This window comes from Panthera leo, chromosome C2 (assembly GCF_018350215.1).
Source record: "Panthera leo isolate Ple1 chromosome C2, P.leo_Ple1_pat1.1, whole genome shotgun sequence".
Taxonomy (NCBI): domain Eukaryota; kingdom Metazoa; phylum Chordata; class Mammalia; order Carnivora; family Felidae; genus Panthera; species Panthera leo.
Genome location: NC_056687.1, coordinates 11299023 through 11321169, shown reverse-complemented (window position 1 = coordinate 11321169; position 22147 = coordinate 11299023).

Below are 22147 nucleotides of genomic sequence, written 5' to 3'. Positions count from 1 at the left end.
CACATATTAGTAGTTCAAGAAGCTCTGCAAACCTCAAACAGGATAAACTAGAGGGGAATCACACCTAAACACATCTAATCAAACCGTTGAAAAACAAATATAGTGGAAAAATCTTGAAAGCAGCCAGAGATAAGTAACACATTAGACATAAGGGAACAATGACTCACATGACTGAGGATTTCTCACCAGAAACCACGGAGGCCAGGAGACAGTAGAATAACATCTTCAAAGTGCTTAAAGAAAACAACTGTTAAACCAGAATTTCTATATCTAGGGAAAATATTCTTTAGGAATTATGGTAAAAGAAAGACATTCTCAGATGAAGAAAAAGTAAGAGAATTCTTTGCCATCAGACCTTCGCTAAAATAAATACTAAAGGGAGTCCCATAGACTTAACATAAGTGATGCCAGAGGGAAGCTTGGAACTTCAGGAACCAAGGAAGAGCAACAGAAATGGCGAATATCTGGGTAAGTGTAATAGGCTGTTTTTCTCCTCCTAAGTTCTTTAAATATGCTGTAGAGCAAAAATTATAGCATTAGTGGGGTCCTTATTTTATTTAGGAATAATACATATAATAATTATAATAAAAAGGGGGAGAGAAATAATATGTATGTGTTTGTTAGGTGTCCACAATTCCCTATGAAGTGGTAAAATAGTAACTTGAAGTAGACTGTGAGAAGTTAGGAATGTATATTCTAGTCTCTACAACAGCCGCTAAAAAATTTAATATAAAGAGATATAGCTTAAAAAGCCAACAGATAAATTAAAGTGGCATACTAAAAAATTCAAATAATCTAAAAGAAGACAGGAAAGAGGGAAGAGAACCAAAAACAGAGGGGACAAATGAAAAACAAATCCTATAATGATGGCCCTAAACCCAACCATACTGATAACTACAGTTGATGTAAACGATCTAAACATACCAATTAAAACAACAGAGATTGTCAGATTGTATAAAAATACCCAGATAGAAGCTGCCTACAAAAACACCCAGTTTAAATACAATGACATAGGTTCAAAATAAGAAAAAGGTATAAAACAAATATGATAACATGATAGAATCGGATGGTAGGTACTTGTGAGTTAATTATATTACTTGCTATTATACTCTATACGTCTGATGTATTTATAATAATAATAAAAGGAAGTTGGAACAACACACTTTCTCTCTTTTACCTCAGATAAATTTATGAAGGATCTGAAGATGTCTGGCCCCCATCTGAGTGTCCCAGCTTGTTCCTTCTAGTTACCTGTATAGGTAGACCAGTGTAGGAGCCACGAGCCTAGGATCTGGAATCAGGCAGCCAGACCTCAAATTCCACTTCCTACCTGCTGAGCATGGACAAAGAACCTAACTCCTTTAAGTCTCAGAAGGCTTCAGTTGTAAGATAGATAAAACATTACCTAACTGTAAGAATTTATTTTGAGGAATAAAGATAATATTGTACCAAAGTACTTGGCATAATGCTTGGTACATAGGAATTACTCAGTAAATATTAGTCATTATTAGCCACAACGATTTACCTGGTGTTCATTTTACCTCCTTGCCTTTTCTTGCTACCAAACTGCAGCTTGCCGCCTATTAATGAGTGATAAAATCAATTGAGTTGATTATGACAAGCATTTTTTAAAAACTGGAAGAAAATGATACAGAATAGAATGAGATGGGGGTGCCTGGATGGCTCAGTTGGTTATGCGTCTGACTTTGGCTCAGGTCATGATCTCATGGTTCGTGAGCTTGAGCCCCGTGTGGGGCTCGGTGCTGGCAGCTCAGAGCCTGGAGCCTGTTTCAGATTCTGTGTCTCCCTCTCTCTCTGCCCCTCCCCTGTTCATGAGCTGTCTCTCTCTCTCAAAAATAAATAAACATTAAAAACTTAAAGAAAAAAAATAGTAGAATGAGATGGAATGTTATGGAACCAAATGGAACATAATAGAATAGAATTTTTAAAAGTGAATTGTGTGTAGTTGGGGAAAGAATTGTTTCAGTGTATGGGTATAAAATGTAGTTCTTACTGTGGGTTTTGGAGTGAAGAGACCTGGGAAACACTCGTTCCCATGATTCCTTTGGCCTGGGATAGTGAGCTCCTTGCTCTTCTCCAGTGAATTTTCAATGCCCTACTTAACACCCACATTTTTTTGAGAAGTTTTCATGTGATCCTCATTGTTATTGGCTGCCAGTTCCAACTAGGATCAAACCTGTCTTCACTGAGCAATAGTTTCAGAAATGTCGCAAAACAGTTCTAAAGACACAGAGTAAACCTCTGGCCTTGTGTTCCAGATTTCGCAGCTAGGTTTCTAACTTGCTTTGACTCCAGTAACAGGAATTATAGACCCCTAGGGTCCAACATGGGTGTAGGAGTCTCTCAGGACACTAGCATAGTTACCACAGAGTTAATGCTCAGTCGGCTCCTCCCGCTGGCTCCCACGGTGCCCATATTAAGGGTGGCCCTTGCCTTGCTTCCCTAGAACAAGCCCCAGGACATCCATCCATTCCGTTTTTTTTTAACCATTCAATACACATACCGGTCATTCTCATTCTTTGCTAGCGTGGAGTTAGTGAATACTGAATTATGGCCCCAAGAGAAAAATAGGGTTAGGTTCCTGGGAGGCTCTGGTCACAGCATTTTTGTCAACCCAATATGTAGCTTTGTTTTAGGTGTATTTCTGTTTAAAGAGATTATATTGAATATATGTTGTTGATTTATTAACATTGACCTCGCAGCCAACAGAATAACACCCGCCTGAAGGAAGCTGCACTAACGCGTGTATTTTCTCCATAAGGCACATCCCAGTCTTCTTGCACTTAGGGACACAAGACAGCACTTCCGCACAGTGCTTGGGGCCATTTTAAACAGTGAAATCAACAACAGAAATCTCAAAATGTGAAAAATGTGGACGGAATAGACCAGGAAAAGTGTCCAAGCTGAAACCAGAAAATGTCGTCTCGTTCAGCCTCACGTGGGAACGTGTGCATAAGAGATTTAAATTCATCCCTGCTTTGCGCACGTCCCTGAATGCCTAGAAAAGCACTTGGGGGTTGCAAGTGAATTTTATCAAGTAAGAGAATTTGCAAATATGAAACCTGTGGAATATGACAGTCAACTGGATATCACGTGTCAGTTGGCCAAGGACTAGGGTTGGTAAGCAAAGGCAGACATGGCCTTTGCCCTTGTGGAACCCAGCGATCAGTGTGGGAGACAAATCACAAGTCAACAACAGGCGAGTACATCTATCACTTCAAGCTGTGGAAAGGGCCGTAAGGGAGATATTGGGGTTCACGGATAAGAAAGAGAGAACTGTGTGTGGTGGGGAGAGACCTCTCTGAAACCAGAAATGTAAGAAGGAGCCCACCATGTGATTAGAACAGTATGGAGAATGTTCCAGGCTGTGGGAACTGTACCTGGAAAGGCCCTGAGATGGGAAAAAACTTGGGAGTCTCAGGTTTCAAGTATTCAGTCTGTCAGCGTGTCCTTTTGGTTCTACCTTACTAATATACCCAGAATCGATCCCTTGTCCCCACCTCCCTATACCACCCTCCCTCAAGGAACCAAAGGAAACCAGTGTGGCCACAGCACAGAACACAAGGGGATGGTAGCCTGAGATGCTGGCAGGTGCCCGATCATGCGGGACTCTGTAGGTTCTGGAAAAGAGCTTGGCTGCGGTGGAAATGCTATGGGAAGCCACGTATATGTGGGTTTTAAACCAGGGAGTGATGAGATGTGATTTATATTCTAATACCAGGTACTCCTGAAGAGAGGAAGCATCAGGAAGGAGTAAGGGAAGAAGTGAGTTCTGTAACCCTGAGCCTGGGGTGGTGGTGATGGAGACGAAAAGACATGGGTTGGTCTGGGAGGCGGAATCACAGGACCTGCTGATGGCTGCGAGGTGGCAGGTAAGCCTTCGGGGAGAGGACCTGGGGTCCTACAAGCTCTGCCCCTTGGGCTCAGCAATTCCTGTCACTTGTCCTGGGCCAAGCCATCTCATTTCCTCATCCTTGTTCTTCCAGGCCTGGCCCTTGCAGCTCCCTACATTCTGAGCCCACTTTCTGATGGCTGACTTTGAATTCCTTTTGGATTACTGGTTTGTCTCTTTTCCTGCTCTTGTCGCATGCCCTCCAGTACTGGTAGACGCTTCTGTGTGTGTCTTACCTGTCCTGGTGGACTGAAGCACTTGGAGGGTCCTTGCCTCTTACGTTCTACCTCACCTCTGAAGACACCCAAGCTGGTATCTCCCACTTGGACCCATCCCCGGACCCCAAGATTCGTATTTCCAATTGTCCACTTAGTACTTCTGTTGGAAAAATTAACAGGCATCTCAGATGTAACTTGCCCAAGACTGGACAAGCCCCCAATTCTCCCTTCCCACCGTCTCGCCTCTCAGTTGATGGCAACTTTAATCTCATTATTCAGACCCCAGGATGTAAGTGTTGAAGCTCTGGGATAAGGCAGAGACCCCAAAGCCCCGAGGTCATCCCAGGAAGGTGCCCCCAAACCTGTACACACAGCAGGCCAGGCCCAGAGTATAGAAGTGCAAAATAGTCCCGTGTTTGGTCACAGATTCTAGAGAGCTGTGAAGTCCTGAGGAAATCCATTTTGAGTAATACCTTTTATATAAAAGAAGAGGAAAATGAAAGCAGTTCATCACACAACATAGGTAATAGAGTCAATAATACTATAATAATTTGTACGTGACGGATTACATTTATCATGGTGAACATTGCATGGTGTATATAATTGTTGAATCACTATGTTGTACACCTGAAATTAATATAATATTACATGTCAAGTATACTTCTTTTAAAAAATAGAAGTGGTTAATCCCAGGATGAGTTTTGTTAGACAAAGATGGCCATTCAGGTGGAAACACAAATTTAAAACTTAAGAGTACACAGCTGACATCTCAGGGGGTTGGGGCTGGTGGATTATGTCAGAAGTTACTGTTTGCACCCTCTGGAGCTTACAAGCTAAAAACAGGGGCCAGACCCTGGTTAGGAAATAGTCGGGGGCACTTTGGTGGCTCAGTTGGTTAAACGTCCGACTTCGGCTCAAGTCATGATCTCAGGGATCGTGGGTTCTAGCCCTGCATCCGGCCCTGTGCTGATGGTTCAGAGCCTGGACCCTGCTTCAGATTCTGTGTCTCCCTCTCTCTCTGCCCCTCCCCCCAACCCTCAAAAATAAATAAACATTAAAAAATTCAAAAAAAAAAAAAGAAATATATGAAAGAATGATGCTATAGGAGCCAGATAAAAAAGATGGCCATTCCAAATATTTGACCTTGGCATTTGTCTTTGTGGTTTCACTGAAAAATGGTACAGTGTGTGTGTGTGTGTGTGTGTGCCTGAAATTTTTAGAATTTGTAAAACTCTATATATTAAAATTATAAATTTAAGAAATATATATACATAAAAATATAACAATATGATAAGAATAATAGTACATATGTATCCACCATATATTTTATATATAGGATAAAAATAAATAAAAGTAATAATAAATATATATGTAAGAACGTAACATATAAAATAAGAAAGAAATAAAAATAATTGAGTATTCAAATTCTATCATGAGCTTGCTTTTAGCACCCACCCCACATTCTCTATTGTATCAGGACACTTCAGTTGACAAGTAAAAGAAACTGAGCCCAGCCCAACTTAGGACACGGATGGATCTGATTTTTTTTACTGTTTGCTTCTGTCATTAGAAAAGTCAGGGGGGGGTGGCTCGGTGGCTCTGTGGGTTAAGTGTCCCACTCTTGATCTCGGTTCGGGTCATGATCTCACAGCTGGTGAATTCAAGCCCTGCATTGGGCTCAGCGCTGACAGCATAGAGCCTGCTTGGGATTCTCTCTCCCTCTCTCTCGGCCCCTGCCCCTCTTGCACGTGCTCTGTCCCTCTCAAACTAAATAAACTTAAAAAACAAAAAGAAAATAAAAAGAAAGAAAAGTCAGGGAGTGGGCTCAGGAATGAACGGGCGGGGAACGGCTCTGCCTCTCCTCTGTCCCCGCAGGTCGGCTCGCCCAGGCATCACTCGTTCCGGCTCTGGCCGCAGATCCATTGTCAACCTGCCAAAGGAGGGAGCTGCCTCACTCCCAGGCTTGATGCCCAGACGGGCAGAGGGAGCTTCTCTTTCTCCTAACAGCATCGTGTCAAAGTCATGGGTGAGCTCGGTGGCCCTGCCTGGTCACATGCCCCTCAGCCCTCCAGGTTGGCAGGAGTGATGGGTACTGTGACTGGCCAGGCCTGTGCCACTGTCACCTCCTCCTTAGAGGGCCAGGTGCCATGACTCAGCCCCCCAGAACCTCATCGGCTGGGGGAGAAGCAGCTCCTCAAAGGAGCAGGGAGCACAGACAACACTCACCCATAATCTTGGCTTTTTCCCTCCTGCCAACAAGAGACATTTTCTCCCTGAGACTGATACAAAGCACCAGTTTATAAAGAATGTTTTATAAAGCCCTTTCTCCGAGCTGTTTCCATGTTCTGGCTGTTTTGTGTTCCAGTCGGAAGACTTGAGAGAAGAAAAATTCCCCAGTCTGAGGATCAACCTATTTCTCATTCTGGGAGCATTTGATAAAACATGGGCTCTAACATCAAACTACAAAGCTTCTGCACAGGAAAGGAAGCCATCAACAAAATGAGAAGACAGCCGACTGAATGGGAGAGTATATTTGCAAATTATGTATCTGATAAGGTGCTAACATCCAAAATACAGAAAGGACTCATACAACTCAATTGCAAAAAGCAATCTGATTAAAAAATGGCCAGAGGTTATGTGCTGTGAGGCAGCTGTCAGATGAAACTATGGTGGTAATCATTTTGCAATATATAATTTTATCAGATAACCCATAGTACACTTTAAATTGCACAGCGTTAGATGTCAATTGCATCTGAGTAAAGCTGGGGGCGGCAAAAAAGGGAGGGAAAAAAAATGGCCAGAGGATCTCAAGACACATTTTTCCGTAGAAACCATCCAGTCGGCTAACAGGTACACGAAAGGCGCTAAACATCACTCATCGTCAGGGAAATGCACATCAAAACCACGGTGAGGTATCACCTCGCACCTGTCAGAATGGCTGTTTATCAAAAAGACAAGAAATAACAAGACCTGGCGAGGCTGTGGAGAAAAGGCAACCCTCGTGCACTGTTGGTGGGAATGTTAATTGGTACAGCCACTATGGAAACTAGTATGGAGGTTCCTCATAAAATTAAAAATCGAACTACCACGTGATGCAGCAATTCTAGTTCTGGGTTTTTATCCAAAGAAAATGAAAACGCTAATCCAAAAAGATACGTGTATTCCCATGTTCATTGCAGTGTTATTTACAATAGCCAACATGTGGAAGCAACCTGAGTGTCTACTGACAGATGAATGAGTAATGAAACGTGGCGTATGTTTATATACAATGGAATGTGATTCAGCCATAAAAGAGAAGGAGGTCTTGCCATTTGTGACAATATGGATGGGACCTTGAGGATATTACCTTAAGTGAAATAAGTCAGACAGAGAAAAACAAATATTGTATGATTTCACTTATGTGTGGAATCTAAAAAGCAAAACACACAAAAACTCAAGTTCGTAGATACAGAGAACAGACTGGTGACGTCAGAAGCGAAGGGTGGAGGGACGGTGAATTGGGTAAAGGGGGTCAAAAGGTACACACTTCCAATCATAAAATAAGTAAGTCACAGGGATGTAATGTACAGCATGGGGACTGCAGTTAATAATACTATATTGCATATTTGAAAGTTGCTAAGAGAGTGGGTCTTAAAAGTTCTCATCACAAGAAAAAGAATTTATGACTATGCATGGGTGATCGATGTTAACTAGACTCACTATGGTGATCATTTCACAACGATATATATAAACATCGTATCATTATGTTGTATGCCTGAAACTAATATAATATTATATGTCAATTATACCTCAATTAAAGACCAACCCAAACCAAACGAAAACCAACCAACCAAAAAAAAAAAAAAAGACCTGTGGGCTCTCCAGAGAAACCTGGATTTAAATCCTGCCTTTGCTGCAAGGGTGTAGGAATTTGGGAACATTACTTAGGTTCTGTTGGCCTCACTATTCTCATCTGTAAAATGGGGATAAAATTGTACCCCTTGGTTTTGGGCTAAGAATTAGAGTAGGTAACATGTATTATGAAGTAACACGGGGTCTCGGCAGATGTTCTTTTATTTACCTTCCCCTTCAGGTACCAACTGTGTGATTCCTGACCCTTTGAGAAGCCTTGGAAAAGCAAAATGTGATAGTCTTCAGGGACAGTCTAGGCACACTATAATTTGCCACGTTCATTCTACTGAAATAATCCATTCAAGTCTTTTTTTTTTTTTTTCCACCGAAGAGTAGCTTCCTTGAAACCTGGATCGTATTACCCATTTTTTATGTCCCCAGTGTCAAACTCAGTGCCTGCCACACAGTAGGAATTCGATCAATGTGGAGCGGCTGAGCCACCAGGAAGAGCTTTTGAGCATGGCTGATCAATTGTGCCTTTAGAAAAGCCAAGAGATGTGTGGGTTACCTGCACACGGAGGAAATGTTCCAGGATTTTCTGGACTTGTTTAATTTTTTTTTTTTTTAACGTTTATTCACTTTTGAGAGACAGAGAGAGACAGAGCATGAGCAGGGAAGGGGCAGAGAGAGGCAGACACAGAACCCGAAGCAGGCTCCAGGGCTCCGAGCTGTCAGCACAGAGCCCGACGTGGGGCTCGATCTCACAAACCGCGAGATCATGACCTGAGCCGAAGTCGGACGCTCAACCGACTGAGCCACCCAGGTGCCCCTAATGTTTATGTGAACATAGCATCTTCCTAGCTGGAGGCAACATAGGGAAGAAGAGGTGGCTACACTGCCCGGGCTTGAATCCTTACTCTAGTACCTACTTGCTTGTGAAAACGTGGGGCAAGTTTCTTGAAATATTTGTGCCTTGGTTACCTCATGTTTGAAATGGGACCCCAGTGATACCAAGCACATAGGGCTGTTAAGAGAATTATATGAGATAATGGGGGAACCCCCCCCCCCCAAACACAGCCATTATATACCGTGTGCCCCACATTACTTATGCTAGAGTAAAAGTCACTGCCTGTAAGTATCAGAACATGATGTAGGCTATGGGAAGGGGTCTGATCTGAGGCCAGAGGGCTTGCTCAGGAGTCATTGTGTTTGTAGGAGTACAGGCTTAGCTGCTGTAACAAAGATGTTCCCAAGCACCAAGGCAGAAGGTGGAAGTTGATCTCGTTCCCATGCAACAGGGCAGAGGTCACCAGTTCAGGGCTGCCAGGTCAGTTCTGCAGCCTCAGTAAGGGCTTTCCATCTCTGTGTCTGGGGCACTGCTTCAGTTCTTGTCCTCTCCTTTCAGCCTTTCACTTCCATTAACTCTACTCAGTCCTGTGACCATATCTGCCTCAAAGGAGGCTGGGAAATGTAGTCTTGAGCCAGGCAGCCATGTTGGCAGCTAAAATGTTACAGGACAGCAGGGTAGAAGAACAGAAATTGGGGGGACAACGGGCAGCCTGCCCTGGCCACTCAGGACCTCCTAAAAAATACAACAGTGGCAGTTACCTCTCAAAAGGGCTCTTTGCTGGATTCCTGCAGCAGCCATGCATTGTACGAAGCCAACTCCCCACGAACCAGAGGGGAGTGTAGGAAATGATTCAGGCTCCCTGGCTGACTCAGACACTGAGCATCCTGGAGAGAAAAGTAGCCATACACCCATTTGGGGCTTCGGGTTTAGTTTATAATAATAATAATGACTTTGGCATAGAAAACTTCCTGAGGGTTAATGAATGACTGGCTGGATTAATAGCCCAAATCGCTGCCTGAAGTCTATCAACTCCTTCCAGCTTCATATTAATCTACAGGAAATTCTTTGTACACCCAGCTATTACGGCTTCAATCTCACAAAATAAAAATGAATGGATGCTTCTCTGGGACTTGGGAAAAAAAAAAAAAAAAAACCTGGCCACCATTGTGTGTGGCCACTATGCTATTATTATTTTCTTTCAGGCACATTTCCTGCATTTTCTTTGGTTCTCTTTCTGGCTTCAATTTGCTGCAGTGGGCAGCGGCCACGCCAGCAGCTGGCCGTTTAGATTAGCTTTAATCCCCCTTGCTATTTATAGTGCCCTCAGCAAACGTCATCGCACATGTGATTCCCTATTTAAATTTGTCTTCCCCGCTAGACTGGGAGCTCCATGAGGTCAGAGACAACCAGTAGACTCTGGGCTTTGCAGAGCCTGGCCACAGTGCCGCTCAGTAACCATTTGTTGAATTCAACCCAATGGAATAGCTGCTGAATCTTAAGTAGGTTACCATCAGTCCAGTGGATTCCTCAAAGCAAACCTGGGGATCTCTGCATTTAGCTGGGTTTAAGGGAGTGTGTACTTTTAGCTCATCAAAATTTGATCAGCGTTTCCCAAGAGAACAACTTGAGACAGAAAGGCAAGGATGGAGAAGATGATGTCTAATGCCATCAAACTGTCACCTGTGAGAAGAAACCAGGGGTGTGCTAAAGTAACAGGTGACTTCTCCTGCTTGTAGGGACTCCCACTGCTTCCCTGGACTGAGAGTTCTCTGCCAGGGGATGTCAGTGATGAAATAAGCATGTTTCCCTCGGCAAAGTCCCCTGGTTTGGGGAATTAGACTTTATGGATGGCTCCGGATTTCCTCTGCCATGTTATTTAAACTCCTACCTTCTTGTCTGTGGGGCATACGGCCGGTATCTGGGAGGACTTGCCAAGTGAAAGGTGCGAGCCCTGAACAGAGATCTCACAAGAATGTCTTGTCACTGAGGCTCAACGAGCTGAGCGTTGTGGCTGCATCGGCAGGACCCTGTCTTGGTGGAGGATGGCCACCTGTGCCATCAATAATCTTTTACTTTGATTTCTCACTGGCACCCCAAGGTGGGCTTCAGACAGCCCTCCTCAACCCCCTCATTAACACAAGCCAGGTGAGTCCCAGCTACAGAGAACCCCTGGCATCTTTGGTGGCTTTCAAACCAGGGGTAAAGATTGAGTTAAAGAGACAGGAAGCCTGACACAGTGAGGGAGGTTAGGTAGGAATAGAATTAAGGGCTTAGAAAATGCTTGTTTCCTTCTGTTGTAGTTATAAGAGCTGATAAGGGGATTTCAGGGTTTTGGGGTGGGGGAGCCGTGGAAAAGAATGAGAGAGTTTAATCAACTAGAGGGACCTTCCCAACTTACATTTCCCAGTGCTTGTGGCATGAGAACTTTGCTTAAGGTAAAGGTGCCCAAAACAAAAAGAAAAGCTCCCCAACATGAAGCTTTGACATGCCCTCATCTTCTGACTGGGGGTCTTTGCTTTTATTTTTCTCTTTTCAACCCAGGATACCAAATGTGTTGCGACCCCTCAAATAATACAAAGGCATCGCGTCCAAGCAGGATGCATCTAACCAGACACTCATTTATATGTCAACATGTAGATTATTAAAGCAAGGCAAGGTCAACATTTCTGTATTAAAGGGAATAGTCTAGTGGAGTTTTCATATATAAAAACAACACTGCATAGTTACAGACTTTCACGATAAATTGTTTTCTCAGGAGATGATAAAGGGACAGATGCTCATAACTCTTCCATCAAGAGCTTTAAGAAAGTAAGAAAAGCCGGGGTGCCTGGGTGGCTCAGTGGGTTGAGCGTCCAACTTTGGCTCAGGCCATGATCTCATGGTTCATTGGTTTGAGCCCTACGTCGGGCTCTGTGCTGACAGCTCAGAGCCCGGAGCCTGCTTTGGATTCTGTGTCTCCTTCTCTCTCTGCTCTCCCCCCCTCCCCCACCTCACTCTGTTTCTCTCCCTCTCTCTCTCTCTCTCAAAAATAAACAAACTTTTAAAAAAGAAAGTAAGAAAACCTTCCGTCACCCCTTCAAGCCATAACGACCCATCAGATTTTGTAACCGGGAGCACTTGAGTCATCCCTTAACCTCTCTGAGCCTCAGATTCTTTGTTAAATGAAACAAGATCCCTTCCTAGTCTACCTTTCTAGGGTTTTCGGAGGAGCTAAAGATGAAAGGGAAAATTCAACACATGCCTGGCGAACAGGTCTCAAGAATGAGCTCTAGACAGGTGAGCAACGTCTCTTAATGACGTGCCGGCCTTCAGGTCTCCTTTTAGGAAAGGCATCCCCTGAACTTCCAGACCAGAGCCCTGGATTGTAAAGCCCTGGATTACATCTACTCCATTCACATTCTGTTAATTAGCAGGGCTCCCGAGGGACACTCCCCTTGTCTTCTTTCGTACTTTTCCGTAAGTCCAGTGCTCTAGGTGAGCAGGTGGGCACAACCAGATCAGCATTCTGTCCTGCGGTGCAAAGACCACAACGTGACCAGAGAAAACAAAGCACAAAATTGCCTTTAACGACATCTTTCAAAATGACCTGTCTTAGCCCAAGTTTTTTTTGGTGCTTCTCAGTTTTCCAATGGAGAGTTTGAGGAAGGGATCCAATTCAATGCTCTGTCTCTTTCTCGCACTTCCCTCTCCTTCGATGAATTTCAAATGGGGAACGATCACATCCCGAACGGTGGCAGTCTCGGAAGCCATGTGGTGTAACAGAAACCATGTGAGGTTTAGAAAAGGCCTGAGTGTGCACGCCAGCTCCACTCACCTGCCGAGTGGCATGCAGCCAGTCAGAGAAAACCTCTGTGCTCAATTTATCAGCTTCCTGTTGCCGCCGGAATATATTACCACAGACTCGGCTTGAAACAATACACAATACGCATTTATTCTCTTATAATTCTAGAGGTCTGAAATCAACTTCACTGGGCCCAAATCATGGCAAGGCGGTGATTCCTCTGGGGACTGTAGGGTGAGTCTGTTTCCTTGGCTTTTCCACCTTGCACGGCTGCATTCTTTCTATTTCTTGGTTCTTGGCCCCTTCCTCTGTCTTCAAAGCCAGCGGCATAGCGTCTTGCTTCAGTGGTCATATTGCTTTCCTTCCCTCTGCCTCCCTCTTGTAAGAACATTTGTGATTGAATTTAGAGCCCATCCACATATTTCAGAGCAAGGATTCATTTCAAGATCTTTAATCACATCTGCAAAGTCTCTTTGCCGTGCTCCAGGGATTAGGGCATGGGCATCTTTGGGGGCCATTATTCTGCCTACCGTATTCATCTATTTAGTAAAGATAGTAATCCCTATGCTAAAGGACACAATAATTGGAAAAAGTAATATTTGCGATTGTGCACAAAGTAGAAGTCAATAAATGTCACTGAGTCTGGAAAAGGGAGGAGTTGACCTCCCATTGGTAGGTTTCTACCCCCGATGGACCCAATGAAGAAGGACAGAGCCAGAACTGACATGGTCTGGGGCATGCTCAGGGGCGTGGCTGTAGGTGCCAGTGGCCCTGGACATAGGATCACTTCAGGACATACTCAGAGGAAAGCGGAAAGTGCTTTAATAAGGGGCTCAGAGGCTCATAACCAGGGAAGGCCAGGCTTTGTGACCTCCCTTGGAGCATGATATGGATTTGTGTCTCCCAAGTGGGAAGTTTATTATTTTACTGTTCAAGATCTGATAGTGTCTGGTTACCCCACTCATAATGCTAGGACGTGGCAGGTCAAACTCCCCCATCAAGAGTCTTTTTTTTTTTTTTTTTTTAACGTTTATTTATTTTTGAGAGAGAGACAGAGAGAGAGAGAAGCAGAGCATGAACAGGGGAGGGGCAGAGAGAGAAGGAGACACAGATCTGAAGCAGGCTCCAGGCTCTGAGCTGTCAGCACAGAGCCCGACGCGGGGCTCAAACCCACAGACCGAAGATCATGACCTGAGCCAGATGCTTAACCAACTGAGCCACCCAGGTGCCCCCCGCCCCTCCCCCTGATCAAGAGTCTTAATGCATCTGGGGCCCAAGCTGCAGCCAGAGCTGCGAATATCATCTTCCTTTTGCTCGAGCTGGATGATCATCAGGCAATTGTGATGTTACACAGGAAGAGAAGACACACAGACATCTTTTGTTTTCTAGAAGGCGGTATGGTTATGTGCCCAGTGGGCTGTTAATCTTTACTTAATCCCTTTTCCCCACAAGGTTTTATCATTCTGGAAAATGAGATTATCCCCCAGCATCCCTGGGGCAGGGGGTGGGGGCCAGTGTGTGCAGTCACTTCCCTGGAACCATCATCACCCATCACTCTGGCCTCTGGGAGAGAGCTACCGGTGCTCGGGGGTGAAGGTGGGCTCCTGGCAGAAGAAGCCAGGAGAAGGGCAAGGCCAGAGAAGGGCTCTCCTGAGAAATGCTGCGGGCCCTCAAGGTCCAGCTGTGAGATGAGGAATGTACCGGTGCATTCACACCGCAGGAGCACGACTGATCGCCTTGCAGTCACTGTTAAAGAGTACTATGAAGGAACCGTCACAGTCTACCTCTCCTTGCCTTTCCAGGTGCTTTCTGAGACTTCCATCTGAGTTGCCTAGTAATTCGGGGGGGGCGGGGGGAACGTGTGTGACTGAGATGTAACAAAAGAGGACTTACTCTCTACTCTGCAGGAACGGGGCCCAGAGAGCTTGAGTGACTTCTCAGTTGCACAGCACAGGTGGCCAGCCTGCATCCAGGGCTCTCTGTTCATGACACCAGGAGCCAGGAACTTGCCAGCTTCTGACCCTCTCTTATGAGTTTATTTATTCTGAAGACAGTTTTTTTTCTGTTCCTCAGAACCATCCGGTTGAGGTAATTTGGTGACCAGCCACCCCAGTTTGCTCAGGACTGAGTGGTTTCCTGGGCTGGGGATTTCCAGTTCTGAAACTGGCAAATTACGATGAGTTGGTCACCCTATGTAAGGCCTTCCATTGACACACAGTCACCTGTCCAGAGGGGACTTCGTTAGGGGTTGGGGGCGTGAGGGGGAGGCATGGTTGTTTCTGGGCTTCTCCAGTGTCCCATCAATGCCCATTTGGACAAATAGAGCCCCTGTAAGTTAAAAAAATTTATTTCTTAATGTTTATTTATTATTGAGACAGAGAGAGACAGAGAAAGAGCATGAGTGGGGGAGGGGTAGAAAGAGACACAGAATCGGAAGCAGGATCCGGGCTCTGAGCTATCAGAACAGAGCCCGACAGGGGGTTCGAACCCACAAACTGTGTGATCGTGGCCTGAGCTGGAGTCAGACGCTCAACTGACTGAACCACCCAGGCACCCGAGTCCCTGTAAGTTTTGAAAACAGAGGGAATAAAAGGCAGGGTGTTGGGAGGGGGAAACTGAGAAGCCAAATAGAGGCCATTAAACAACTCAGAGATTAGTAACAACGGGCCCTGTGAGCACCTCCTGGCTGCCAGGACAAAGGACCCAGAGACAGAGGTCATCGGCAAAAAACTGGAGCCATGAAAGACCTGGCCACTGGTGGAGGCAGTGTTGCTGAACAGAGGGAAGGAAATGCATAGGCTTGCGCCTATCTCTCGCCCTCTGGTCTCCTCCCAGGAGTTTCTCCTCTTCTTTGGAAGGCCGGGGGTGGGGACTGGAAGCTAACGCCTGGCTCACCAGCTGGGCTGGAGAGCTTTCTAGTGTCCGGGTTTCCTGACCTGGGAAGAGAGAGGACTTCTTCACATGTCGGTTTCACTGCTGACACACGAGTTCGGAATCAATCCCCCGTGACAATCAGCACTTCGATCAAAGAAGCTCAGAATCATCAGACACTTAAGCTGAAAGGCATCTCCAAGATCATCCACTCGGAAGGGGACCAGAAGCCCGGACTGCCGACGGATGGATGGTGGTGCCAGTGTCAGGACCAGAATGGGTCCTTCTGGGGGTGCCTGGGTGGTGCAGTTGGTTAAGCATCTGACTCTTGATTTGGGTTCAGGTCATGATCTCACGGTAGTGAGATTGAGCCCCTCGTCGGGCTCAGTGCCGAATCTGGCGCCTGCTTGGGATTCTCTCTTTTTTCCTGTCTCTCCGCCTCTCTCCACCCTCTCAAAATAAATAAGCTTAAAAAAAAAAAAAAGGGTGGGTCCTTCTTCTGCTCAGGCCAAGGCAGCTTCCACCATAGGCGGCCTGTGCCCCCAGGCCCGCAGGGCCAGGAGGCCGTGGGCTGATGGAGTGAGCCAGACCATGGCGACTTTCCACTGGCGACCGTGGGGATATCAGTGGACGTCAGCGTGAGAGGCCTGCCAAAGGAGATTCATGGCTGTCCCTGCAAGTGCTTGTTGCAAGAGAAAGAAAGCTTTTTCAGGAAAACAAATATGGCTGGATGTTCTGATTCCGCCTTTATCCAGAATGACGACAGGATGGAACACCGAAAAATTCAGTGCTTTGATTTCACGGGATGGTGGGATTGAGGGTTTAAATACAAATTTAAACACTATTTGTCTATTTTGCTGTCCAATAACATTACGTTGCTTTAACAAACTGTGTATAGATATAATACACATGATATGTGGGTTTATTCGACAAATATTTGCTGTGTTCCTACCATTCAGTCATTCCGTAAATGTTTATTTGATGCTTAATATTGAGCGAGGCAGGCACGGCTGGCTTTCTCTCCAAGCTTGCCATCTGTGTCCCAGGAACTGGAGTCGGGTATCTCCCTCTGCCTTTGTCCTCTCCCCACCCCCCTTCTTTGATTCCCAAGCCCCACCAGTCTGAGAGGTGCGAGCTATGCTGCGAACAGTGATGATGGTGACCTCTTCCGCTTTTGCCTGTCCATGCTCTTGCATAATCTCCAACCCCTTTGCAAAGCTCACCTCCAGTTGTTTATTTATTCACTGCAACAAGTGGAACTTATTTTATTCCTCCTCAGCTGAATTTAATTCCCATTTTTTAATGCTGATTTATTTAGAGAGAGAGACCACGCGAGCAAGTGAGGGGCAGAGAGAGAGAGAGAGAGACACTCCCACGCAGGCTCCTTGCTGTCAGTGCAGAACCAGATGCTGGGCTCAATCCCACAAACCGTGAGATCATGACCCGAGCAGAGATCAAGAGTTGGACCCTCAACCGATTGAGCCCCTCAGGCATCCCTTAACTCCTATTTTGAATCCCCACCTTTCCATGTTATTTTAGGGTTCCCATGTTTCCCCTGGGGTTATACATGCTCCAGGGGCTTTGATGTGCCAAGATATGTGGGGGGGGGGGCATCCGATTCTTGCTGATATCCATGGAGATTCTGTGGTTGATGGTCCACGTGGGTTGCTAAGCATCTCTCTCCTGCTGGGGGCTCTGTGCAGTCCATCACTGTGTGTTTCCTGTTCACATTCAGGTGCACAGGGTCCCGCTACTGCTTCTGCTCCATGGTGGGGGCCAAAGGCACCTTCACCCAGCAGTTTTTCCTCCTCTGGGGTCTGCGTTCCCGCTGGGTGCTATCCATTTGTAACCGATCTATGTTTCTCTCCAAAACACACGCAGCTGCTCCCCTCCCCCTGCAGCTGCCACTCTGTGCCCTGCCGGCGTCATCTCCCACTTTCATGAATGCACACACTTTTTTTCCCCCCTTTGGGTGGAGTTTTCTTCACTGATTACTGGGAGATTAGGTGATTATGAACAATGTTGAATAAACAGATCCCCGAGGTTTCCCACCCTGGGGCACAGTGGACGGTGTCACGAGAGCATCACCCTTGTTGCAAACCAGCACCTGCAGTTGCAGATGTCCCCGTGACTTTTGGTTTTTGGCTCAGATCTGGAAACCCAGCTTGCCTTCACTGCACTTTACCAGAATATATTCCTCCTCTCCTGGTCCGTCACCGCGTGGACCTCGCTGGTTCAGCTCCGGCTGCCCTGGAGGATGGCTTCTTGCAGGATCTCCTTGAGATCTGCCCAAGTCTCCTCCAAGTCGATTGTCCGTGTGTGAAGGAGCCTGGGCTTAGGTGGCTCCAAACTCGCTTCTGACGTGATGAAAATCCAGCCACTTTTTCACGTGAAGATATTCATCTTTCTTCAATTCTCATTCCTTCTTGCACCTCTTCCGTCTGGGGTTATTCTACTTTTGCTCCTTGATACCGATCTGCCGGTGGTGAATGCTCTTGCTTTTTGTTTGTTTTCATGTCCCCAAATATCCATACCTCACTGTCATTTTTGAAGGACATTGTCCTTGGATAGAGGATCTATGGTTTTCTTTTGGCAGACTGAGCATTACACAAATGTCTGGCTTCCATTGTGGCTTTGGAGAAGTCAGTTGACTGAATCTACAGCTTCTTTAAAAGCACTTTCTTTATTTCTCAGGCTTTCTTTCCCTCCTTCCCTCCCTCCCTGCTTCCCTCCCTCCTTTCCTAGCTCCCTTCCTCCCTCTTTTGTTTTCTTTCTTTCTTTCTTTCTTTCTTTCTTTCTTTCTTTCTTTTCCTTCCTTCCCTCCCTCCCTCCCTCTCTGCTTTCCTTCCTTCCTTCCTTCCTTCCTTCCTTCCTTCCTTCCTTCCTCTTTTATGAAAATAAGGATTTCTTTTTCATTGTCTTGCTTGGTGGGGATTAATTGGTCTTCTTGATTCTATGGATTCTTGAGTGTCTCTCATCAGTTCTGGAAAATTATACATCGTTATATATTCAATATTTTTTCTGTGACTTTCTGTTTTTTTATGCCTTCTGATACTTCAATTAAATGTATGTTAGGTTTATTCACTGTATATTCTATGACCCCCTCTTCTGTCTTTTTAATCTTTTTGTCTCCCCATACTAAAACCTTGATAACTTCTTCTGCTTTAGTTTCAGCATACAAACTCTCCTCAGCTATGTCTACTGGGTCTTTAATTTTAACTAATGCATTTTTCACATCTAGACGTGCTTCTGAGCTCTTTTTTGTATCAATTGTGACCCTTTCAATAAATTTCCTTGCAGAAATTTTCAAGCTTTTTGATTATTTCTTTGAATATCGTAGCCAGAATTGTTTTGGTCTATATCTAGTAATTCAAATATCTAAAATCTTTGTGGGTATTTCTTTTGTTTCTTGGCTCACACTCATGACATCATGTTTTCTTGTATGTCTGGTTGTATCTAAATAGTGACAGCTCTAGTTATCTCTGGGCATGCCCAGAGAGCACACCACATGGGTTCATGAACATGGCCTTTCCACAGTGATCCACTCGGGTCTTCTTCTCCTGTCCTGATAGCCTTTAGTCACACTCAAGGAATGGCCTCTGTTATCTACAGAACTGTGTGAAATCATCTCATTTGTGTGTTTGTTGTGCCAAAACACTAAGGAGTCCTCAGAAGGCCAGAATGATTCTGGATCCTCTGAGGCTCTCAGAAAACTGAGGTCATCTCAGTGGTGGTGGTGGCGATGGGCCCCAAAGCCTGCTTCGACCAGTGTTTTATATTTGGGATGAAAACAATTCCTTTTATTTTCACTTGTAGTTCCTGTGGCTTTATCCCATTGGGATAAATTCTGGTCACAAGGAGCAGAGTAGACTGTAAATATAAAGTTTTCTATTTTATATACATGTAAATATGTTTATATTTTATAATATAAAACACCTTTGATGATAGGAGTGATTTATTTTTTTGAGGGGGTGGCCAAGCTTGTTGGCCTAACTCTCTTTGTTTCAGGCACTCACCTGAGCTGCTTGGTCCACGCAAATTAGCTTTTGGGGGCTTACGTTGTTCTCTGCCAGATGTACTCAGACATACAAGGACGGGGGAGAGCCACAGCTTGTCTTTCTAAATCACCAGGAACCTGCTACACACACACACACACACACACACACACACACACACACACACTCACTCACCTATTTTTGGCCTACGTGCCTTTAGGCTCTTTTTCAGGAAAGCACATGAATTCTCTCGAGTCCCCAGGTTTCACTTGGTAACTTTCCTACAGCACCCTCTGAAAGTCCCTGGTGCCCTCGTGCCAGCCCCCGAGCATGGGGTGCCCAGGCCTGCCTTCTCTGCTTCCTGCTTCACTTCAGTGGCTCCTGAGTCAGCTTGTGGGGAAGGGCTACGAGTCACCCACAGCACCCTTCCCAACCCTGGGCACTTTATGTCCCAACCCGGGGGAACTGCTCCCAGAAAAGTTTCATTCTCTGTGCCCTTCCCTTGAGACCCAGGCTCGGCCTTCCTGAAGATGGAGATTATCCATTTTATCGACAGGATGGGACTCCATCATTGTAATATCATCTGAATGCCTGAGGGATTACATCTTACGCCCTTGTGAGAAACACAGCCTCTTGTCATGATGTTGCTGTGAATAATGCAGTTTTGAGTTGAAGTTCCGTATTCCAAGAATCAGTAAATTTCCTTAGTCTTCTGTATTCCCTCCCCTCCCCTGTTAAATTTGGGTTTAGCAAGTCATGAATCATTGTGGTTTTACTCCTGGGTAGAATGGGCTATTTTTTTTTTTTTTTTCGCCGTTATTTCATTACCAACAGATGAAAGAATTAAAAAGGAATCTGCTTAATTAACAGCTTGATGTGGACTTAAAATCTCAAAAATCTTGAAGACAGGATGAACTACAACTATTCAAATTTGCTAGAATGCTCAAGTAGGAAGGGACCTGTGGGACACGAGCCTGGTCCTTTTATAGGACCAGAAAAAAATATCTGAGGCCCAGAGAGGGAAAGTGGTTTGCCTGAGGTCACACAGCAGGCAATTGGTGGACTGGTGCTAGAGTCCAGTATCCTGACCCCAGACCAGGGGCCTCACTCATGGTTGGAGAAAATGGAAGAACAGCTTGTGTTTCTTTTTTCTTTTTTCTTTTCTTTTCTTTTCTTTTCTTTTCTTTTCTCTTCTTTTTTTTTTTTTTTTTTTTTTTTTTTTTTTTTTTACCATTTATTTATTTTTGAGAGGCAGAGAGAGACAGAACATGAGCAGGGGTGGGGCAGAGAGAGGGAAACACAGAATCTGAAGCAGGCTCCCCCGCTGCGGGACTGAAACTCACAAGCTGCCAGATCATGACCTGAGCCGAAGTCGGACACAACGGACTGAGCCACCCAGGCGCCCCTGTGTTTCCATTTTTGTATCTACCAGGACAAAGATCTTTACTCTGCGAACATCTGGCTGGCATTGCTGCATGCCGGTTGTTTCGTATTTCGTAATTATTTCCGCTAAGAACTCACAGGATCTTGCACATAGGATTCCATTATTTGCCATCTCAGTCTTCGAGGCATCTGAAGGGATCCCATCATCCAGGGAGGAAATGGGATGTATTGGGCAGTAAGTAGGTGACTCAAGGCTCCTGGGGACCCTGCCCTCATCTTCTGGTGCATTGCAAGGCTCACATTCGTTCTTTCAAGTCATTCCACAGACACTGTATTTACTGGGCACCTACTATGTGCCAAGAGTTGGAGACAGAGTGGTGAGCGAAGCTGGAAAAGCCCCTGCCTTCACAAAGGGGAGAGAAACAATAGACAAGCAAACAATAGCACTTGTAATAGAACGCCACGTGTGGGAAGAGCCACAAAGAAAAATAAAATGCAAGAGGGTTGCTATTTTAGAAAGGGTAGTTAGGGGAGGTCTCCCTCCGCAGAGGTCTGTGGCAGTTGGTGGGTAAGCCCTGAGCACATCTGGAGGAAGAACATTCCAGGTAGAAGGACCGGCGTCAGCTGGAAGGCCGGAAGCATTAGAGCGGAGGGAGGAGGGGGGCAGGGCGGTAGGGAATGAGGTCAGAGGTGGGGTTGGGCCAGATCAAGCTGGTGAGCAGAGAACGCGGGAGAGGTTTGATTTGAAACACGAATAACATAAAACTTACCATCTTAACCGTTAAAAAAATTTTTTTTTAATGTGTATTTATTTTTGAGAGACAGAAAGAAACAGAGCATGAGAAGGGGAGGGGCAGAGAGTGAAGGAGACACAGAATCCGAAGCAGGCTCCAGGCTCTGAGCTGTCAGCACAGAGCCCCATGTGGGGCTTGAACCCATGAAGCACAAGATCATGACCTGAGCCGAAGTCAAATGCTTAACCGATTGAGCCACCCACGGGCCCCAGTTCAGTAGGATATTCACATTGTTGTGCAACCAATCTCCATAACTCTTTTTCTCTTACAAAAGTAGAACTCTGTCCCCATGAAACAGCACCTCCCTACCCACCTCCCCCAACCCCAGCCCCTGGGGACCAGCATTCTACTTTCTGTCTCCACGGATTTGACCCTTCTAGAGTCACGTACCTCAGATATGTGAAATCATTCTGTATTTTCCTTCGGTGTCTGGCTTTCCCCGCCCCCCCCCCCCCCTTTGCATAAAATCCTCAAGATCCATCTATGTTGTAGCATGTTTCCAAATTTCCTT